Below are 14,701 nucleotides of genomic sequence, written 5' to 3' on the forward strand. Positions count from 1 at the left end.
ATTATTCATCGAAATTGGGCTTATAATATATCATTGAAAAGCTTTTTTCGAGCCTAATCCAAACACACTATTATTGGACCCTTGTCATGGACCAAAATAAATTGGACTGGCGATTTTCATAAATAAAGTAGATTTTTAAAAACTGAAAGAAGGATATTTTAAGAAAAACAACCGCATCACTTAGATTTTCACACTTTCACTTCGTTCGATAATCAATGACATGAAAAATATTCATCACTGGGTTTGGTTTTTGGGGATACATATTTGGGTGTCTACACTTACATCGATGTGTAATAGACCTTGAATTCATATCATCATTTCTCTAAACGATGATTTTGTCAAAATTTTCTAATTAGAATGACATTTACATATTTCAATAGATTCACAATCTAATGATATTGAAAGTCCATATCTTTGGATCTTCCGCATGCAATGTTCATTTTCATTCGAATTAATTGACATTTTAGAGACAATTTATATATATAGAACTGGTTTATATTTATCTATCATATAAAACTTTTGAACCTATGTAGCTTTTCAAAACACATCGTGACTCAATAAAGAATAGAATAACATTTAGTCCGTGTTTTTGAATCTTCAATGCTTAGTCATTACTAACATTGAATGGTTATGTTTTGATAATGGAAATAATAAATAAAATTTATTTAATTCTAGTCAATTACTAGGTAAGGTGAAATATAGGCTCTACATGTAAGGCTACAACTTTTGCTTCAAAACTTGTAGATTCTACTTGTGATGTAATAACATTTGCTTCTAAACTTGTTGATTTATTTCTTCCTAAACCATACTTCTTCATTTAGTTCAACCAAATTCTCAATTAGAGAGAACTAAACATGACATCACATGTCCAATAAGCAGTAATGCGCTATATCAATTTCTATAATATACTTCTTAAATTTGGAACATTTCCATTCTTTTACCTTCCAACTGTATGAGATTGTTTCTAATAAATTGGAATTGGTCCATTTAATTGGAAATATTTGTTGTTCATATCAACTTTTAGCATGTAAGTAGTTCTAGGTTTGAGAAGTAACAACTTGTTTGCATTTCTTGGCCTATAACTTCTTAATGAAATCCTCGTATATTCTTAAACCCTTTCCATTTGAGCCACTTAGAACATTTCTCTTAGGTTCAAAATGATATTTTGCTTAACTACTTTAGCACTTTTTATGATTTTGCTAAGTCTATTCAATCATTATTCATATTAAAGTTTAATCAACTATTTAACTCCATACAAAATGGATGAAGAATAGTGTCATTTGATCAACTTTTGATCATAGAAATTTTCAATCACTTTCTTATATTTAATCATATTGAAGATAAGAGATTTTATTGGACTTCTATACTTGTATTTTAGAGGGTTTGAGCCTCCCATCTCATTATATCACTTGAAACACTTTTCAACATGAAGATGTTTTGGTATTCAAACGTTTTGAATAAAGCCAACCTTAGACATGTGACATGAGTTTCTAAAACTTGCCTTCACTACTACATTTTTGACCAAATGCAACGGCCTAATAAAGGCTAATGCAACGGTATTTTAATTGCCGTTGCAATAGAGTAGGCTATTGCCATGGATTTAACACTAATGTTCTTAGAGGTAGAGCTATTGCCACGGCTTTAAAAGAGCCGTTGCAATAGCCTAGCTATTTTTAAAAAAATGAGAGCTATTGCAACGGTATGTGTTGTATTATGAAAAATTTAGAAGCGCGCATTTCTTCCCTCTATTTTTTTCACCAAATATTTGAACAACACTTGTCTTTAATTTGCTTCCCTCTATTCACAATTCTCAAGTACAGTACCATTTTCCCCCTTTTCTCTAATTTTCCCCATTCTCACCTTAATTGATTATAGAGGACCATTTTCACAGTACCATTTTTCCAATTTCTCCATTTTCTCATCTTCTCAGATCTCATATTTTCACAGTAGATGAGAAGGAGTACGTTTTTGTTGTAGTTGTTGCATCTGATTTAAAACCCAGACCTCAAAACTACCAACAATGGTGCAACCACCGCATGCACCACCACCGCGCTCATATACCGACCTCTTCGGCGGCCCAATCTACGATTTAACCCCTTTATGGTTCAAGAACAACCTCTTTCTCCCTCCTTTCGACTCCGAATCCTACATCTCTAACCTTCAAACCCATTCCTCTCTCGCTGCACTCAATTAATCTCAAGTTACTGGTATGTATTTTGAAACAATTAAATTTATTCTAGTATAATTTGTTGAAAATGGCTCTATTTAGTTGTTAAATGCTATAATTTCTCAAAAATTAAGCTACTATTTGTTTAATTAGGGTTCTCGTAAGTAATTGCTTCAATAATTCTGATGTCATCAATTTTGTTAAACTAATTTTGCATTTTTGCTGGTTTGATTGAGAGAAAGAGAACGATTAAGGTGAGCAATCTTCTTAATACTCTTCATGTTCTACAGTCTTACCGTAGTACTACATTTTTTTTATCTTATTTATGGTTTCCTTGCGTTTTGTTTAAATTTTTGTGTTTTCAATTTTTCTGATTCTGCTCAATTTTTTTTATTCTTTACTATTCAATTGATCTAAATGTATTGGCTGACGAGATCATTGAATTGTTTGTGAGATAATTGCAGCCCACCATCCCATTATTGAGTCTTCAGAAGCAGGTGCATGAGCAGTTGGTATGCTGGAACCTACAGGTTCTGCTTTTTGGCTAATACCTTGTAGTTTTTTTCGTAGTATCCTTTTTAACTTTAGTTGTTTAGTGTATGTTTGGCTTTAGGCTGTACTAGTTCTGTGGCTTTCTTTTTGGTGAATGTTTTATTTCACAGCATGCATATTCTCTTATGATTACCGATCTTCCACTGCTCTCCTTTTCAACACTTCCCTCTTTCAAACAAAAAATGAAATAGAGGGTCGTAATTGCTTGAAAACCAAACCCAATTTCCTCGGCTTTCTGTAATTCCTCTTTTTTCACCCTTTGATTTGGATAATGAAGAGTCAAGGATAGATTGATAGTAGTCTTAGTAGATTCTTAATTTTTCTCTTCAATGTGAATTAAGGCAACGACACTTGGGCGATATCAATGTCTCATGCTTTGGTGTGTCAAACGGATTTATGGAAGTTGTTCACTAGGACAGTGATGTATCATACTATAGAATTTCTGCCTAACTTACTTTGCCTATTAAAAATATAGAATAACATGCTCAGAAATACAGCAAGGTTCAGTACACTTGTTGAATTGGTCCCCGCAAAACTATGAGGCTAGGGCGGGATGAAAATTAGAGGTAAATTTAGGTGCATGGATGCAAACTAGTGTCAAGTAAATCTAATAAGTCATAAAAATAATATGCCAAGAATTTGGGCATCTTAATATGAATATCTTGCATTCTTGTCAAACTTTTGGGACGGTAGGTAGAGCCAAAAAAAAATCTCTTGGTAAACCGCATGCTCAAAAGGTACTGTATATATTAGGGCCAACTTTTTAGTTGAGGTTTCTAATCTTACTTAAACAAGTAGTATATCATATCGATGACTATTTCATGGTTTTTTTTTTTCTGTAAGTTCATGAGCTCATCAGAACACTTAGTCTTACATAGTTCAGTATACTGTCATGTATGAGCTTGTGTCAGAATGTTGGAAAAAGATATTATACCTCCTGTTTTTATGCCTAGTTGGTATTTTAACTTGTCATGGCTGTCGTATGAGAAGAAATGGAGAATGCAACATGCATATAGAGTTACGTTGGTTCTGATGTTCTGTACTTTTTGTTGATGCCTCTGTTTAGTATTATTGAGTCTTTGTTTGTTTACGTTGCATAAAAGTGGTTGCACTCGTACTATACGTTGTAATTTTTCTCTAGGTGTTTCGGGGTGCTGGTTGTTCGTGTAAGTTGTACCCTGTTGTAAGTACAATAGGATGCATTGTTCAGTAAATTAAGACAACTAATTTTCATACTGAAACTGAAGTTAACTAGCTACTTAGACTCTCAAGTAACGAGTTTCTTGCCTTTTTCATACGAACCCCTTAAAGACTCATTTCTAGTTGCTCTTCTAGAGATTGCAGCTCCTCTATGTTTAGACCGGAGAGCTTTTGTCCCATAAGTTGCCTGCCTTATCAGAATGGAAATGAAGTTATTGGAGTTTTACTGGAAAAACGAGCTTGGTTTAAAGAACACTGTGACGAAAATGATCTTTACCTACATTGATTACTCAACTGGAACAAATGAATTGCAATTTAGATAATTAGAATATTTAAAATGTCTGATCTTACATACATTTCTGTGTAAATTAGCTTAATCGATTATTTGATTATAGTTTAGGCTTAAATAAGCTTGCCTATCATACTGTTGTTAGGTTTTCATATTTATAGTTTTTATAATTAGCTATTGGTGAGTACATTTTGGATTTAAAATTCTCAGTATATGCCATTGTGCTGAAGAAAAGAAAAAATAATATGAATGTTCTTGGTTAAAAAGTGAACTTTGAGTTTGTTTGTTGCTGTGTGAAAAATCGTGTCTTAGGGGGGAAAAATTATATTAGTGGAGGCATCATTTTGGTTTGGTTCCCGATTTATAGATCTTAAAGTGACGGGTTTTGTTTGGTTTGTATTAATTGGATCATTAAATGGTACATACTTTAGGAGCATAATATAGAGGAAATGTTGGCTTGTGCGATGATGTATTGTTTATGAATGAGTTTGTCTTTTACTGCCTGTTATAGTGAGCTTAGCAGAATTTTGTGTTGCTTGCAGGTGTTGTTGTGCTATATAACTTGGTCCTCGTTCTACTCAGATTTCCGCAGGTATATACTGTCCTTAGCGTGATCTGCTATATACATTCGGGTTTAGTATGCTCTTTTAATTGCTGAAAAGTAATGTTCTGATTATACTGAGAATTTATATGTTATTCTGTTTACTTGTTTAATAATTTATATGTTATTCTCTTTACTTGTTTAACAATTTTGGTTTATGTAATTTATGAAAAACAAAATTCTAGGGTTTATGTAATTTATGAAAAACAGAATCCAGTAAGTTTCAATTTAATATAATTTGTTTTCGACTTGTTATTGGATTCAATTCGTTTTGTGTTCTCTTCTTCTTGTGTATTCAGGTAAGAAGCCCCTGGTTATACAATGAAAAATAAAAAATATCACCCCTCTGAGTGAATGGGCAGCGTATAATTTTCTTCACCCTAATTTGTATGAAGTTGCTGAATTTACTTCTGAGATGAAGCGAAATTGGGTTTATAATTTGAGTATTCCTCAATTTTCATACTTACTCTCCAAGATCCGCTCTCTTCATACTTTAATTTGTAAGGATATAGAGCTTTATTATAGGATACCTCATGCCTGTGATGTTTGGATTAAGAGATAGAATGACAGGTATGTGCTTCTCTGTCTTCTTTTTTCGTGTTTCACTGAATCGAATTTATTTTTGTATGCATTGATAAATGATGTTTGTTTGATTGGTACACTTAATTTGTTTGTGCTTTAAGGAAATTGCCATACCAAGAGAAGCATGTCCGCCAACAGGCATCGATTCTTGGCAACTTGGAGGATTTTGGGGTTTTGTCTGAGCAATACTGTCAATCTGATCTCTCTGCTGTTGTTGAGTTTGGAGCTGGCAGGGGTAACTTAAGGTCTTTATAGGATCAATAAGGTCTTTTTGGTTGAGCGTAAGGCATACAAGCTAAAGGTCAGTGTACATTAAAACACTTCTTTATGCTCATATAAGATGTAACTAAACTCATTATATTTATGCTCATATATCTTAGTATCTTAAACTTTAGGCTGATCGAAGTCTACCACAGATAGACAACTTAACATTGGAGCGTTTGAGAATTGACCGTAAGGTTTTCCTAAAACCTCATGTCTGGTTTTTTGAGGCCTTTATCCTCGTGTGAGCTATGTTATGTTTTTGTATAGTAACTTATTGTTGCATTACCTAGAAATATCCTCTTCTGAGCTTTGTTATGCTTTAGTACATAAAATAATCTATATGCATACAACATGATCATAAAACATAATTGACTTCAAAACCATACTATTGTTTTGTGATACAATTAACTAAACTTATTGTTGCATTACCTATAATTGTTGATGAAGTGGCGTTAACCTAATTTTCAAAGTGGAAATGTCTTTGAGAAAAACTTATTAACCTGTGTCATTATTAATACTGCTCTTTTTTTTTTCTTCTTCTTTGGGGTTCAGCATCCTGATGATTTACTTAATCCCCACCCTTGCACCTAGAGGGGCAGAATAACACGTAGTATATATTGTCCTTAGCGTGATCTGCTGTATTTAGTATCTTTGAATGTTAAACCTACCATATACAATGAATTCAGTTTACTTTCTCTACTTTTAATCAGATATCAAATGAAATTTGTATGAGGCTTGACTCTCCTTCAATTAAGTCGCTTGGGTAGGCTAATTGATGCTTTCATACTATGTTTTGTCCAGTTTATTTATAACCAGAATTCCAGCTTACTTGCAGGAAGAAATTGGAAATAAAGATTTTAACTGCATATGTTCTTGACAAGATATGCACAAGGTTACTACAAGATTGTACGAAGTATAGTGACTAGCCATCTAACAAATGGTGCATATATGTTGGCGACTCTTATTCAAGTTCCGGCTTTGTGAAGATTTGGATATTTCGGCTTATATATATGTTGACAATTTGTATTTTGGACGATCAAATCAATTATCTAACTTTTATTTATTATTAGTACGGTATGTCATATCAAAAATAGGCAAGTAATATTTTGTAATGTACGTATTTTGCATTATAATTATTACATATAAATGATACTTTAATTTGTTTATGTTAGTATATTTAGATTTGTACTGACTAATTAATATTATATTACCATTCCATCCCAACAAAAAAAAAAAAACCCAATGATCAATCCGTTGTAGTAGATACGTACTCCTACCATTGTATTAATTAGCTTCATCAGTTGCAATAGGTTCAATTTCATCATAATTATTAGTCAGTACTCTATTGCCACGGATAAGTTATGCCGTTGCAATAGGTTCAATTTCATCATAATTATTAGTCAGTACTCTATTGCCACGGATAAGTTATGCCGTTGCAACAGGTATTGGTCTATTGCCACGGATCAATGGTGCCGTGGCATTAGGTGTCATAAGTCGTTGCATTAGACCTACTGCAACGCCAGCAGATGCCACGGTACATGGCCGTTGCATTAGGCCTAATTTCACGGATTTTGATGCCTAATGCAACAGATTTAGGGGTTGCAATAGATCAAAAATGTAGTAGTGCTTTTGAAACCATCTTAGCAGAATTGGAATATAGATTTATGGATTATCTTTTAACCTTTTGAGAACGGTTCTCAACTTTATTTTCAATCAAGGAGATTTTATATTAAAATAAAATTAGAACGAAATATTACTTATAAATAAACGCAAAATTCAATTATGTTTAATAAAATTTAAAGTACCATAAGCGAATTAAAATTGTTAACTTTAAAACACTTCATTCAATTTAAATGATCCCAATTTGAATTAAGTGATTCCAAGACCCTTTAATTGTGCAATAATTGATCGGACTTTGGCCCTACCATCAACCATTACGTTTTCAAGGTGAGTAAACTCTTTACTGATTACAACTCTTGTAACTCTTAGTTGAATAATTAACCATCACATGTTAATTATTACCCTTTGCTTCAAGGTTCTAAACTCTTCAGGTAACCTTGTTTAGTATAACCAATTAAAATTGTAAAACTTGATTTACCCCAACTCACCCAATATATAAAATGACACTCAGCTTTCGCATGACCTATCATAAATATCAAAGGTTTATTGGGTTTATTATTGGAAAAGAAACCTCAATATTTCCGGGACCTAGATTTATTATGTTGTGATTATTTAGTGAACTCTAGCGCATCATCAATCAACATAAAAAAAATCTAACATGCATAATCTACTAATGCATAAATAAAACATGACATAGTATGACCCCTTCATTCTAAGAAAACTAATAAATTAAAACTCCCACTTGAACCTTCATGGATCTCATCCATCTATCTTCTTCGGGCCTTCAATCCATTGGCTTCTTGGATCAAATGCAACCTGTAATACTATTCTATTCCATCTACTACTTAAACAAAATAAATAAAATAAATAAAATACAAAAATACTTAACGGTACGCAAGCCGTATTTAGATTACAAAAATACAAAACGATGTGCAGATCGTATTTAGAATTTATGGGCCATACTAGTGTATTAGCAATAAATAATATCATATATTATAAAGTGCCATATAATAAATGTTCATCAATAAGGAAACATGGCATCTTAATATCTCATATTTAATTATATTACTGCAATTAGAAAATATTATATATTATTCATTACCAATCATAAAATATAATATATTCTATCTTAGGTATGAGATAGAATCAAATATTATTTTAGTTATGGAAGATAAATCTATTTATTTTCCATGATTATCCTAACTAATTTAGGAGATTTTATCCTAATTGCCTATCCAATCACAAAATTTTAAATCAATTATTATCCTAAGATAATTATGGGATAATCATATTATTTTATCGATTATTATCCATATGAAATCTTTTTGCCCAATACTTATTCAAACTTAACAAAATTAACCACTTTAATTTTGATAATTATCTTTTAAAATAAAAACTTATATTTTAATTTTTAAAATATGATTTTATCCAAAAATATTTTTTTATTGAAAATCTGTGCCATCCATCGTGGTGTGGCCAACTGAAGCCAGCCACGGTGGTCGTACACCAGCTGGTGTACGCTGGCACAAACAGCGGCGCGCGGCAGCACCAACAGCGCACGCTACACTTGCATGGCGTTGCTGTTGCTACTCCTGATGTGAACTGCTACCCTACCCTTCCCTCCGGACCACCTGCAGCAGGCGTGGCTGCGCCAACCAACCACGGCTGCTGCACATAAAAACTCATTTTTTTAATTTTAATTAAAATTAAAACAAATCTTTTGTTAAAAAATAAATTAATTTAATGTGGTTAAATTAATTTCAAAATAAAATCATATTCAATCATAAAATTAGGGTTCTTCATGAAATTAATCCCCAATTGAATTTAACTTTAATTAAATAATTTGATCATGAAAAATTCATAATTTAATATAAAATCAAATAGATTAAAATCATAAATCATATAAAAATCGAATTAAATCAAACCAAAATACAAAAATCACAATTTAGGGTTTAAGGTTTCGAATTTTTGAAAATTAGGGTTTGGTGGGGTCGAAATTTTCGAACTTTTGGGGCAAAAATCAGACTTCAATGGACTAATTTTGAGCAAATTAAACAATTTTTAATAATTCCATATGTTAAAACACATTTAAAATAATAATTGACCCATAATTAAATTATTCTCCCCCGTAATTGAATTAAAATTATGGGCATTCAAAGAATTAATAATTCAATATGTGTACATGCATAGGCTAACTGATACCACTGTAGGACTTTAGATACTAATAAGAGGAATTGCATGAATAATATTCATAAGTATCTAAACACCAAGATCAATGCATAACACATAAAGAAAAAATAATAATACCTTTGAAGCGTGAATCCACATGCAATCGAGCAAGAACAACGGGAGATGTAGAACCCCAAGTGTGATTCCTCTACTTAGTCCATAGGCACATATTAAACCTCTACTAATGCTAGTTAGTTGTGATTAAACCCTTTAATCAACCTTCAACGGATAAGAGAGACACAAACTAATCACGATCCACCACCACGAACACCAAGAACCACCTTACGGGTGGTCAGACGTATGGATAGGGAGAGAGAGGGGAGGGCCGTGAGAGTGGGAGAGAGATTAGGGTTTGGGACTTGGTTGCTTGAATTAGAATTAACTAACTTGTGAATTCTCCTATCAATCTAAGTCATGGATCTTATTTATAGATCATATCTCTAAATAAGAGTCCATGTCAAGCCCAAACTCCTTGTCCTAATCAAACTACTCTATCCCAACACTCCTTGCGGTATGTCATGATCTCATGAGGCCCATTAATGGGCCTCTTACTTGTTTGACCCAATACCTTTGTTGTGTGATGACGAGGGGTGGAACTAGGTCGTTGAAACTAATCCTCCCTCGGTCAAACAAAATTTATAAACACTTAACCAACCTAAATACTAGTATAGAGGCAAGTCAAGGGTCGAACCCAAAGGAACGGTAATGTTCGAGCGCTCTCAATTATGTGCCTAAGCTAGGTCGAAGACAAAGGTAAAGAGCGAACACTAACCAACTACCAAACAAAGAAACCAAACAAATAAAGCACTAGGAACGAGGATCAACAAGTAATCATGACAATTGTACCAACTCGGGAACAATATGCAAATCAATGGTTGTGAAGACAAATGGAAAGCTCAATCAAAAGAGTCAACAAGCTATCTCCTAGAGGTCAAACTAGCGTCAACTACGAGAGACTCTAACTAGGAGCATCACTAATAAAGCTTAATCGACAAATGCAGTTCCTAAATCAATGGTGCGTATCATTAGAAACTACAATGCAATCTAGCATAATTCTCAAGGCCTAATCGAATTACACACATGAAAAAATCCATTAATCACTTTAATCTCAACAATTAATCAACGCAATCCCCAAATTAAGCACAATCAATCAATCATACAAGTTTCACCCTATCCCTAGCTAAACAACTACTCAAACATCATCATCAAATCAACAAACAACTAAAGAAATCAAGAATCAACAATATATGAAGAACAACTACACTAATCAAGCATCAAACATCAAAATCAAATCAAACAAACATGAACTAACTAATCAAAGCAATAAATGAGATAGTGTTTAGAAATGCTCATTGATAAGAGAGAAGATCTCCAACACAATTGTCACAATTGAATCTTCAATCTCTCAATCACCATTGAAATTCCTCACTTTCTCTCTCTAAAATCTACTCCTAAACTAACCCTAAAACTAGAGAGAGAATCTCTCAACTAAGCTAAAATTATGAAGTCTAATTCTCTAAAACTTGCCCCAAAAATCGAGTTACAAAGATATATATAGGAGGCGCAAAAAAAAAATCGAGCAAAGAAGTACCAAGAGAGGCGCGGTCGCGCAAGCAGGGGTGGCGCGCCCGCGCATAGGGGCTGCGCGCCCACGCATAGGGGCTGCGCGCCCGCGTTGATCTGGGTTTCTTTGATCTTTTTTGCGGCTTTGTGCGTTCGCTAAGGTCTTTGAATGAATGCGCAACATGATGATGATAAACAGTAAGAGAGGCAGTCCTAAAAGCAATTGATTGTGGGTTCAACACCCCATCTTCATGAGAGCACGACTTGAGAGCGCAAGAACTAGAACTTGGAAAATCCACTTCCTTGCATCTTGAGCTTTCCAATTGCCATGAGCTTGCTCCAAAAGCATCTTCCACCTTAGTAAATCACCAATATGAAGACCCGGACCTCGTAAAATACCTACAACCATGAAAATAGAGCAAATAAAGGATAAAAGAGTAGAAAAACCAACAAAATGCACAAAAGTTACAAAATGAGAGAGAGAGAGAAGGTAAAACCAAGAGCAAAAGCATAAAACTAAACATTTATTAAGAAAGAAAGCTATGAAAAGAAAGTGAAAACAACCTAAATGCTCATCAAATGGGTGCCATTTATGACACCCATCATGTGACCTTGTAGGATCCATTCTATTGGGCTTTAGACTATTTAACTAGCCCAAAGATCATTTGCCACATGTAGCACTAGACAATGACGACCCTATAGAATGAACTAATTATCTCTATAATAGCGATCCTTGATATATCTAGTAATTGCACTTATCGAAGACATAATTCCTTCACGTATTATTTCCTAGATTAGGGTGTAGGTATTAGTAATTACGTTTTGGGTTTATTTTGGATTTAGGACGGACTAAGGGTCTGCTCTCTTCAGCTTATTTTCACTTTAGTTCTTAATTTCCATCTCTCATAAAATGTTCAATTTAGTTCAGTTCAGTCAATCAAAATAAGCCCTAACTATACAAATTTTTATCAAAATAAGCCCTCCCCACCCTCTACTCCTGCCCCTTTTCATTTACGTATTTTCTGCAAATTTTTATAAAATGTTTGTTTATGTATTGATAAATGTTCATTTGTGTATCATAAGATGTTTATTTTTATAATAAGGAGTTTTTTGTTCAAATTAATATATATTTTGAATTGAATTTTAAGAATTTTCTATAAATAAAAATGAGAGAAAATTTATTTATAAGGATTACTGCGTTCAAATCATTTAGAAGCATTACATCATCCATTGTTCCATTTTGTTTATTCGTGTTTCAAAATATGCCCATTTTTGTATCATCAAATGCTCATTTCAAGAGTTATGTGTAAGTTTCATAGTAAGATGATGCAAATACACATGTCTTAGATTTTTATTTATTTAAATAAAATGTTGTTAACAAATAATTTCCAATATAAAATAAATTTTATATAGTTACAATAATTACACATTTCTATATAGTTATACTATTACATTTAATTGTTCCATAAACACGAAATTGAACCAAATGTAAATATGTGTCTTGCTAAATGAACATTATTTGTTACATTTGATATTCTTGTGTGTTTCCCATGAAAAATATAATCATATACTTGTGCGTTTCCCATGAAAAATATAATCTTAGCATAATATATATGTTGTTGCATTCAACTTCCTTACTTGATTATCCTGTACAATGAGAGAACGATCAAGTTTTTCAATAATAATAATAATAATAATAATAATAATAATAATAATAATAATAATAATAATAATAATAATAATAATAATAATAATAATAATAATAATAATAATAAAAAATAATAATAATAATAATAATAATAATAATAATAATAATAATAATAATAATAATAATAATAATAATAATAATAATAATAGCAACACATTCAAAATAAAAGTGTATGAAATCTAAGGATTCAAAATTGAACATTTACTCATGATTACAATTAGAATTCAGAAATAAACGTACTAAAAAATATAAAAATATTTCAATATATGAGAATGAAAATGTATAAAATCCAAATGAACATGTATTGTATTCTAAATGAACATTTAAATCACTTCCATTAAAAAAATGACATAAGAAATGAACAATTTTGAACACATTGCTAGAAAATGAACATATATTGATATCTAAATGAAAATCTTTTAGCATAAAAATGAATAAACAATAATATCGGCGGATGGAGCAAAGTTGAGATTAATGGTGGCAATTTTTCCTTTTTTTTTTTTTTTTTTGGGTTTTTTGGTGTATTGAGATCTACAAGGGTAGATGATGATAATCAGTCCTAAGATCTTCTAAAACCGGGAGGGGAACTCTAAGCTTCTAACTACTTGAGCTATCCTTATCTCTCACTTTATTAAGTCTTAAAAATTATAATATTGGTGAATAAAATATGAAATCTTCATGGCTACTTTTCTTTGAAATCTAGCTTTAAAATTATACAATAATAACTAGGTCGAGGCATTACTAAGTCGCGACAGAACCTATGGTTCAATCTCGACACTAGTGGGCTCGAGCTTGACTCGAAGCTTGTCGAACTTGAGTAAAAAACGCTTCTCTTCCATTCCTTGCCCTCAAATAGATAAAACACCAACAAATTATTTTAAGACTTTTGGTGTTTTACTCGATTAACGCTAATCTTTCTCTGCTTCCATTCCTTGCCCTAAAATTCTTGTACGTCTTATATGACATCTTAAATTACCAATTTTGATTGTCATGTTTCAATTTGTTATTTTGGAAAACTTAAAATTTTCATATTTTTCAATTTTTATTATTTCATTAAAAAAAACCCTACATTGGGTTAAAACCCCTAACTTTTCCTTAAAATTTCATGCATAATTACAAATCCTTACAATTATTCAATTTTCTTAAATGTTATGATCAAACAAATGTTTAAACCAGGCCAACAAGTCAATATCATTTTCAATTTTAACCATTAGTACAGTTGTTTTGGGTGTTTTTGTCCCTTGGGAGAGTTACAACTCAAAGATTGTCCCGACGCCCTCTGTACCTACAAAACACGAAGACTCCGGTTGGTAGGAGCTCCGCCTCCGACGACCGAGTTAGTATTTGTCAAAGAATAGAAAAAGGTGTAGAAAAGTAACGTGAGATCTTCTCGGATGCCGAGATCAGGTGTTTTCTCTGATGTAAGAGAATGTAGGGTTGATGTAATAAATGTACCCGTCCCAATAATGTGGGGAATCTCCCTTTTTATAAGGTCATTGGAAAAAATGCCTTTTCTTAGGTCATTCTGACCTAATTTGATGAATTCCGCCGTAATACGGCTTTCTCGAGATTTGGGCTAGAAAGGTAGCCTTATTCAAATTTATTTGGTGGGGGGGGGGACACGTGTCTTTAGGTGGGAGATCTATTTGGACCTCTTAGTGGCTGACACGTTTTAGCTTTTTGATAGGGCCACGTATCTAGGGTAAAATTACCCAAAACATTTTCCCTTCACAGATGTGACGTGGCTTCCAAGGGGCATCTATGACATTTATCATGCATGCATTGGGTGGTCAAATTAACTGTTTACCTATCTGGGAAAATTACGGGGTTGCCCCTGGATTCACCCTCTATAAGTATTATCATTGCCCCTCATTTTTTGCATATTCACAAAAAAACTCTTGAGGGAATCTGAGAGAATCTTTGACT

General features: G+C 32.6%; 1 long non-coding RNA gene across 4 annotated transcripts; it reads left to right on the forward strand.

Annotated features, from left to right (window-relative positions):
- Positions 1 to 1,685: 1,685 nt before the first annotated feature.
- Positions 1,686 to 6,893, forward strand: LOC110722910. 4 transcript variants are annotated; one of them, XR_002511652.1, is made up of 7 exons: positions 1,687 to 2,421; positions 2,632 to 2,697; positions 4,751 to 4,800; positions 5,109 to 5,379; positions 5,493 to 5,692; positions 5,787 to 5,844; positions 6,480 to 6,893. It is a non-coding gene; the product is annotated as an uncharacterized LOC110722910 (long non-coding RNA). The 4 variants fall into 4 exon arrangements; XR_002511650.1 differs by having other exon boundaries at positions 1,686 to 2,421; positions 5,493 to 5,849; XR_002511651.1 differs by having other exon boundaries at positions 1,686 to 2,207; positions 5,493 to 5,844.
- The last annotated feature ends 7,808 nt before the right edge of the window (positions 6,894 to 14,701 follow it).

Source organism: Chenopodium quinoa, unplaced genomic scaffold (assembly GCF_001683475.1).
Source record: "Chenopodium quinoa cultivar QQ74 unplaced genomic scaffold, ASM168347v1, whole genome shotgun sequence".
NCBI lineage: Eukaryota > Viridiplantae > Streptophyta > Magnoliopsida > Caryophyllales > Amaranthaceae > Chenopodium > Chenopodium quinoa.